This window comes from Octopus bimaculoides, chromosome 2, assembly GCF_046866305.1.
Source record: "Octopus bimaculoides isolate indiv1 chromosome 2, ASM4686630v1, whole genome shotgun sequence".
Taxonomy (NCBI): Eukaryota; Metazoa; Mollusca; class Cephalopoda; order Octopoda; family Octopodidae; genus Octopus; species Octopus bimaculoides.
Genome location: NC_142929.1, coordinates 144,271,034 through 144,281,033, shown reverse-complemented (window position 1 = coordinate 144,281,033; position 10,000 = coordinate 144,271,034). Strand labels below are relative to the sequence as shown.

Below are 10,000 nucleotides of genomic sequence, written 5' to 3'. Positions count from 1 at the left end.
ATGTTCATTTATTTTTTGTTTGTGTCCTTCAGCTGTAATGGCTCTATATGATATATAGCAATTCGAAACACACCGAACCTTTTATGTACTACGAATGACATTGTTCTTTCTTATATTACAAAAACTGATTCTACTTGGATATTAAACAGCGTGTTATTTTGAATATAAGAAATACTAACCGATGGAAGAAGCAATTTTCGAAATTAACTTTTGTTAATGGGCTTGTGACAGAAAGAAGTCAGTTGCCATGGTCATATCCAGACACATCTCAGTTGTAGCAGAAATAGAAGAAAATTTTGCCGAAGCGGGTAACTTGACTCGAATGCTTACCAAGTGAACTTCTCTAAAACCACAGAAAATCAGAAATTGTGACATTTTGGGTAAGATGAGACTTTTAGTGCTTCAGAAGTCAGTGGTTGGGTTAGGGATTTGAATATGAAGCAAATGGAACTCTGCAAAATCCGCCCATGGACAAAGTGATGTATTAATCCATGTCACGGATTAAGTCTGTCGCACAAGAATGTAAAAGGTTCCGCACAAGAATGTAAAAGGTTCATCAGGAGGACTTCACATATCTCTAGATTTCTCGAGTTATACGTAGGCTTGAAGTCATGGGGGAAATCAACTTGTTTAAAATCTCCCGCACTGTGTTCGAACAGGAAACCACGTGCTGTGAAGTGGATACCTTAAAAATACAGACTATGTGACATTGAATCTAATGTAACTATTTATAACGCTATGACTCCATATCAAGCCACTGACCTGTTCTCCATACTTTTATATTCTGGTCGTAAGGTAGCATTTGCACACAAGATGTGCGCGCATACAAATTAATGAATTTGGAATGTGTTTCTCTCTAAGGTTCCATGTAGGTTTCATACTTCAAACGACGAGAATATACAAAATATAAAATACCAGTAAAATTCGGTATATTTTTCAATTCAATATACCTTCTCTTTAGACATGTGAACATGTGTAAGTGCTACCATGTGATATCGTACCGGGCAAAATGCTTAATAGCGTTTCGTTCGTTTTACCGTCTGTTATAATCACTATTATTGATCTTTAGGAATGACATCTGTAAATTCTCACCACACTCAAATCACAGATTTTAATACACACACACACCCACACACACACACACAGAAATGGACAGACAGTCACAAACACACGCACACACACACACACACACACACACACACACACACACACACGCACACACACACAGAGAAATGGACAGACAGTCACAAACACACACACACACACACATATTTGTAACTCATCTACTGTAATGTCAAAGAAGATATGAATGCTAAGTAGGAATTGTTGGAATTTACTGAGTAAATCCTTTCGAAGAAGAATAATACAATATTCAGATTTTCTTTATTATTGATATAATCTCTATTGAAATCCTCACCGAAATTGCTGTTGTAATCAGTTGTGAGACTGTTTTCAGTTCTAGTAGTCAGTCTCTATACATTTGCAGACACTAAGTCAAATATGAATGTTTATTTCCGAATATTGGTCTCGTATATTATGACCGCATCTAAACTGAGTGACTATGTAACAAATTCTAACACACCTTTGCTATTAAGGTCAAACGATGCAGTTTACTAGCTTAACATCAAACAAGTATTAGAATGATAAAACTAAAATATACAAATGGATTCTCAGATATTGCTGACGATGAGTATTCCACGTGCTCCATTAGAACTTGATTGTCTATTGAATGAAACATTTTCTACGAAATTGGGTGTGCCATCGTGGAATTAAAGACGTTCTGAAGCAGAATGAACAGAATGGACAGTGAAACAAAGTAACCATTGTTAGACTTTAATTTGTAAATCTAATCTGAGAATTTTCTAAAGAATTTCCATCATCTGTTTTACTCAGAAGATTTGCATCGATTCGAGAAAAAAGAGACAGATACTTGGCCAAGATTATACAGTTACATTGAATCTGAGGCATCACAATTGCGGAAAGACCTTCATAAGTATGTGAGAACCATTTCACCAATTCTGATACTCCTCTCTATACACACACACACGAAGACAAGGGTGCATACATGTACATGTGCGCACAAACTTTCCACAATAAACACTAGTCTTATTTGTATAAGCAACAAGTTACATTGCCAATTATCGTCCACTTTATTTCTGCCTGTCTCTCAGTCTCTCTTTCTCTCTCCACATACACTCGTACACACACTAACACACACACACACACACACACACACACACACACACACACACGCACACACACACACACACACGGACGCACACACTCACACGCACACACAAAGCAAACACGCGTTAAATACGTTTCTCCAGGAACAATCCCTGCCGCCATACTTTTAGCCTGACTGTCGTTGTTTTATTTACAAACTCCTTTTATCTCTCTCACTCCCTCACCACATATATATGTATATATATATATATATATATATATATATATATATATATATATATATGAATAAATAGATTGATAAATAGAAAGAGAGAGACATGTAATATATAGATAAATAGATAGATAGATAGATAGATAGATAGAGAGAGAGAGAGAGAGAGAGAGAGAGAGAGAGAGAGAGAGAGAGAGAGAGAGAGAGAGAGAGAGAATAAAGAGACAGTGTGACTTTACAAAGTTGTCTCCGACTTTTCCTCCATGCAATATGTAAGCACATCTATCGACATTTCGTCAAGTGGTGTGGTCTTAAAAACATAAATAGAAAATTAACAGTACGTTTTTTCTACGTGTTCCATCAGCTAAACTACTTCTTTCCTCTATACTTCAATGATCGTGAAACAATCTTATATTAACCTTGACGATACAGGATTACCGAACATTCATAATCCCATTGCATTGCAAAAGCAAAACATGTTTGAATCTCTGCATTGTAAACAACACATATCTTCCATTTAGGCTGACGTGTTTATATATGTATATATATATATATATATATATATATATATATGCGATTTCGTATTTACAACACTTGTGTGAGATATAACTGTCAATAGTAAGAACGATGTAGTGACATGATTTACTTACAGTGGTAAGATTAATAATAATAAAAATAATAATAATAATAATAATAATAATAATAATAACAACAACTATAATAATAATGATGACGATGACGATGTTTCTGCTGCTACTGCTGCTGCTAGTGTTGCTGCTGCTACTGTTGCTGCTGCTACTGCTGCTGCTGCTGATGATGATGATGATGCTGATGATCATAATCTCTCTTGGCTTTTAATCTTAATTGATTGGAAGTGTTATCATATGCATGGTATTGTCTTGGTATAAAAGATGGGCTACAGCAAATATTCTGTTCAATACCACAGATGTGCTTCTCAGTTACTTGACCATAACCATTTGAGCATGTCAATTTTTTGGCGCACGACAAGTGCATCCCTGAGTACGAGCATAAGTAGTGCGGAGCATCATAGCCATGTGTTGAGAGGAATTCATTGGGGTTTGAATAATTCACCTCTGGAATCATTATCCTTCAACAAACCTTATTCAGGGACCTTTTGAGTGGGATGAGCTACTCTACCTGAAGAAAATTCTAACTGGGCCCTACCTGCAAGGTCATGCGCTGTTTATCTTGATATGATATCACCATGTCGCGCTCATAGGGTTTGATGCATGTGCCTGGTGTACCCTTATCAGACGGGTAATCATGATGGGTATATTAGGCTTCGTATATTTGTACCACAGTGTCACTTTGACGGCATACGATACTATCTCACACAATAAAGATAATAATAAAGTCAAAGGGCAAGAAATGGAAACGGAATTGAAAGAAGATGCTAACGTAACTGATTATGATGATAATAATAATAATAATGATAATAAAAATACATCGACCCCAGTGCGTAATTGGTACTTATTTTAATTAACCCCGAAAAAATGAAAGGCAAAGCCGACCTTGGCGGAATTTGAACTTAGAACGTAGAGACGGACGAAGTATTTCAAACGTTCCTGCCAGCTTACCGCCTTCACAGTAGTAATAGTAGTAGTAGTATTGGTGGTGGTGGTGGTGGTTGTGGTGGTGTTAGTAGTAGTAGCAGTAACAACAATCACAACAATAATAATAATAATAATAATAATAATAATAATAATAATAATAATAAAATATTCAGACAAATACATAACAAAAACACCAGGACTTACAAATATATATAACATACAGAAAATTGCACTACTGGGCACTGCAAACATCCTACGCAAAACACTTTCAATACAGTAACCATAAGAACACCACAGCAAACCACAGCACATACCCAAGGCGCACAGAGCTGCGCTCGGTAGTGAAGTGAAAGCACGTTATAAAAATAAAACTACTGAACAATAATAATAATGTTTCAGTGCAGTCTCGCAATCACCAGCTGCGACAGCGACAGCTTCCTCTTGGTCGTTGCCTTCTTTCACGACTCCTTGTTCGTTTTTTTCATCACCTTCTTCTTCTTCTTCTTCTTCTTCTTCTTCTTCTTCTTCTTCTTCTTCTTCTTCTTCTTCTTCTTCTTCTTCTTTCACTGACCTTTCATTTTGTCCTATTCTACTTACTTGAACGTAAGGTTGAATGTTTCATTTAAGTAAACACAATCAATACTCATAATTAAAAATGATCAACTTGGGCTACTGCAATAATTACTTTCAATATACGTATATATTCAACTACAAACCAATTATCAGTTCAATGCCTTACTCTAATTACTCCTATATTATCAAACACAATAAGTTCCTGAACTCTGCAACCATCCATCCATCCAATATGTTCGTCGCTTGATCAGTCAACTCCTCAATTAACATTCCATTCATTATACCAACCACTCATCCGAGGTGTTACTAAATATGCAACAATGAAACCATCGTCAGTTTATAATTTCCCTTCAGCCACAGCTATGGCTCCGTGTCATTTCTACGCTTTCTGTTTTTCTCAAGTCTATCTTTCCCTTTTATCTCTCCCCACCTCTCTCTCTCTCCCTCTCTCTCTCTCTCTCTCCCTCTCTCTCTCTCTCCCTCTCTCTCTCTCTCTCCCTCTCTCTCCCCCTCTCTCTCTCCCTCTCTCTCTCTCTGTGCATCTTTTTCACTTTTCTAGTCTGTTACTTTCTGTTTTTTCTCTCAAATTGTTTTTCTACAACTCAATCTCTATTTCTTAACAACTCTCTCTCTCTCTCTCTCTCTCTCTCTCTCTCTCTCTCTCTCTCTCTCTCTCTCTCTCTCTCTCTCTACTTCTCTATTTCAATTTTTTCGTTTCACTTTTCTATCTATCTGTCTTTCTGTTATCTCATTCCATCATCTCTCATGGTTTGACTGTTTTCCTTAGGAGTTGTCAGAGTGAAGAAATCGATGTTTGTGTAACGCTTTTCCCGATACTGTTTTCTCGATGTGCAAAATAAAGTCATTCGAATGTTTTGTGAGTATACAGTTCAGCTTCACTGAGAACATCTAATACAACTGAGTGCTTATAATTTCCATAGATGAGGCTCATTTCTCAAGCCATGTATCACATTAATTTTTTAATTAATTTACATTTAAATTTGCCTCCCTTACCTTCTTTAACAAGAATTCTCATTAACGTTAAAGATGCATCTATTTGCTATGGTTGTAATTTTAAGTGATGAATCATATCTAGAGGCTCAGAACTTTGTTAACTTCACTTAACTGTATGAACTTCATGCAGGAAACATCCTTAGGGAAATTTCATATGTCATGTAGTCAGTTACGCTCTTTTGTGTCTTAAATTTAAATGATGCCGCAGTTGATTTTCAAATCCCATTGGTCTTATAAACACAAGTTCCGGTCAACTAATGGATATCAAACAAAATAAATGCATCCCTGGTCTTAAGTGTTTGGCATTGTACCAAGTTTAGAATCGTTATTTGTGTATATGATTGCAGTCTGTGGAGTGCATTAATATATTTGCTTTCAGTAATTTTATACAGAATGAGCGGCTATACATAACCACGTGAGTAAAATAGTGATCACTCTCAATACGTTTCTAGACTGCTCACAAACATTAACTGTCGCCACTATGACATTAATTCTCAGGTTGATTGGAGCATTAAAAATTATTTTAAACCATTAAATCAAATACTGCAACAGAGGCACTCAATGCATTAAGTCTACGGCCTAGAAGTGTAATCTATATGTACGTCGTCGTATGTAAAGTTTTGTGAGTGACACTTCGTAAAAGTAGGATTTGAGAAAATATTGCTTTTGTGTATGTGTAAAGCCTTGAAAAGAAATATAAAATTTAGGAAAATCTCATTATAATCAGTATAGCAAACACTATACTGTTTGCTATACGGTTAAATTGGATAACCCTTCTTTGCTTAAATGCTTGTAACAGCGTTCGTTCAGTTAATGTCAGAATCGTTAGATTGCCGGGATGCTATATAATATTTGTTTCAGCTTTTTGTATGCAAACACTGTCCTTCCACTTATCCCTACGTGTTTAAGGAAAATATAAGTATTTCTAAAGTACTTCGGCCTATAGAATTGATTACAAATGAGAAGTTGCATATCCTGTGGCTATCTGGCGTTGTCTTATATTTCGATTTGGTAACTCTTGCCTGGATCCTGACACCAAGATATATTGGCCATTGACGTTTTTAGGGTAATATCGATAGTATTATGTGAGGAGACCTGAGGTATTGGAAATTGCTGATCTCTCAAGAAATTTTGCCCGGGACTGGCCCCCTACAAAAAACATTCCTGTGTAGCCTTAAAATGAATTCCTAATACAATTTCAAGCAAGATTCTACCTGTACAGACTCATGCTCGCAATAGTTATTTTGATGCCAAAGAAAGAACTGAGGTTGATATACTAAATTAAGAATTATTTTTCCAAAATCAATAACTACGAGCTAAACTTACTCCTAGTTTATTCAAAGATAATAGCAAAGCAACATTAAAAATAGAACGGTTTTACGTATCAGTTCACTTGCACTATTATACGAAATTAAAATAATTATATATTCGGTATATTCCATTTATTATTTATGAGATAGATTATCCCATAATTATTATTGCCACCTAATTATCCGTGAACTACTGCAGATAAATAGTCAATCCTTGCATTTTCGGTGATGAATTATCCATCAATGGTTATGCAGTGATATTGATTTTATGTTTTTAAGATATGGAATACGTCGAGTATTTGGTACCCGAATATGTTTCTAGCATATACCGACTGGGGGGAGATAAACAAAAGTGTAAATAAATCAAACTGATGTTGATTTAAAGTTAAAATTTAAATTCAATCTGTAACTTAATCGGTAAAGAACAACGTCTGACTCATTAACAATGATTGCAATCTACCGTCCTCAACCGTGATAGGTACGTTATATCGATTCTGGAAATGGATGTCTTGTATCTAATCATGAATTATATAACATTAAAAGGACGGTATGTCGAGAACAGTTATTAATATAACGTAGAAGGAAGACACGGGATAATGATGAAGCATTCAATTTGTCGATCGAACGGCCTACCAGAAATAGCAATCAAATCTCCCTCAAATCATGCTACACTATTATAGGATACATTTGATAATGTAGTCTAGCATTCTTGTAAAAAGACGGAATGGTCAAGGTTAGAATTCATTTGATCATATATCTACTCAATGACGATGAAACTGAAGATAAAAGTCAACAGCTACAATAACGACGACGGCAGTAAAAACAATACTACAGTAAAAACAACAATAACATCTTGTTCGTCTATTATACTACTAAAACAAAAACCTGCCCATTTCTAGAAATAGTTTCATATTTATATGGACTATTCCAATAAACATATATATAAATCACACCAAAAATATTACATTTTATACTGACATTTATCAAAAAATATATTTAAATAGAATATATTTTCTGGCAGAATTCCCATTGCTATATAATAAATGGATGTGCAGTAGCAGCCAGTGATTATATATATCTTTGCTTTATAACAGTTAATACATCCATATATCCATACATACATACGTACATATATATATCAGCGCAGTTGGTTTATGTTTTCGCAGCAGTATTGAGGAGATACATTTAAAATAGTTTGGAACAAGACATTGCTTCGAACAATTTAGCGCTTACTGTCAAAATCTAAGAAGACTTTTGCAGCCTTAAGGCATCTCTAATAATTAAAACTAAATTCTATTCTTCACGATGATTAGGTCATCAGAATAGCAGTCGCCTAACAAAAGGTATATTAAAACTGTCAGTCAGCTTTAGGGAGTGAACAAGACATTATCACATTTGCCACAGTCAATGTGGAGGAATGCTCAATGGATAAAATGTAATGCCATGTATGATATCTAATGAATGAGAAAAAAATTACTTACCTTTGAGACTGAGTACGAATTAGACACAACATCTGAAAAAAATAGAAACAAAAATGTTGGTTGTTATTACGAATATATTATGATTCAGTTGAGTGACGTAAACATTTAAACAAGTTTCTCCGATCCTGTTTAACATGAAAATAGTCTTTACATACCATCATATTGAGTCCGACAGCTACAGTGACAGTTACAACAACAAATATTTGTTCGAGAATTGAATCTGATTATCCTTGTGTTCTGTAAGAGATCATTAATTATATATTCTGCTATATCCTTTAATTCTTTTAATACTCCCGGTAATTCAATGGGGTCGACCTCGGGACATGAATTGTTCATGCATATTAATGAACATCAAATATTTAAGTTACAGATTTATTAAATGAATTCAAATCTGAAACGTGGTTTTCGGTCAAAAGCATTGTAAGTAAATAGAGATAATGTCACGCCGTAAACAGTTTAAGAGGCCCCATAGTCCTCGATGTAATACGAACACAGGATTCAAACTATTACGATTTATTCCTGTAAATAAAGTCAATTTCTTTCATTTGTATTTACACACACAAACACTCACAAGTGCACCCTCAAAACACACACATATATTCTTTTCTACTCTAGGCACAAGGCCCGAAATTATTGGAGAGGGCGCCAGTCGATTAGGTCGACCCCAGTACGCAATTGGTACTTAATTTATCGACCCCGAAGGAAGAAAGGCAAAGTCGACCTCGGCGAAATTTGAACTCAGAACGTAAAGACAGACGAAATAATGCTAAGCATTTCGCCTGGCGTGTTAACGCTTCTTTCTTTTTTTTTGCCCACAAGGGGCTAAACATAGAGGGGACAAACAAGGTCAGACAAAGGGATTAAGTCGATTAGATCGACCCCAGTGCGTAACTGGTACTTAATTTATCGACCTCGAAAGGATGAAAGGCAAAGTCGACCTTGGCGGAATTTGAACTCAGAACGTTAAGACAGACGAAATAACGCTAGGCATTTCGCCCGGCGTGTTAATGTTTCTGCTAGTTCACCGCCTTCACACACATATATTGAACCAGAATTATCTTATGACCGAGTTTCGCGAGGCGAGGGCCATTACAATACGATTTTGAGCGTGTATTTACCTTCGTTAGTGCGACTGTAATTTCCTGTCTCTGTTTGTTCAATTGTCAACAACTGTTCGCTGCTTCGCTTTTGTGATTCGTTATTGGTTATTTTTCGAGGGAGTGCTACTGTCTTTGCTTATTCATTCATTTTTGCTTATCCAACGATATTCTGTTTAAGATTATTTTAAAAAGTAATTTGTTCAATTTTCTTTTATGTTTATTTTCTTCTTTTTGTAATTTCTTTGGAAATATTAATGTTTTGGTTAACATTGGGCTTTTTTAAAAAGAATTTTGCTTGCAAATCAATTAAACTGTGAAAGTGCTTATGGACACATCAACTGCAAATAATGTTTCAGTGCGGCAAGAATTTGCGGTGGCTCTTATGTTGTTTGCTTATTCTCGAGCCATGCCTGGCTCATAAGGGCCGTGTATAAATTCCCACCTGGATGGGACACCGCGGTATATAGGTTCCCTGCCGGTCCGTCGAAAGTAAGATGGTGGATGTAGAAGGAAAGAGTGAGAGGAATTATGGCGAAAGTGTCAGCAGAAG

General features: G+C 35.7%; 1 protein-coding gene across 15 annotated transcripts in view; it reads right to left on the bottom strand.

Moving 5' to 3' along the window:
- The window catches only part of LOC128247032 (glutamate receptor ionotropic, NMDA 2B-like), a 1,133,867-nt gene that overhangs the window by 599,822 nt on the left and 524,045 nt on the right, over nucleotides 1–10,000 (bottom strand). For all 15 annotated transcript variants that reach the window (XM_089347814.1, XM_089347813.1, XM_089347818.1 and 12 more), the window contains exon 2: nucleotides 8,351–8,382. The gene's annotated coding sequence lies outside the window, so the exon portion shown is untranslated. The remainder of the gene's footprint in view (nucleotides 1–8,350; nucleotides 8,383–10,000) is intronic.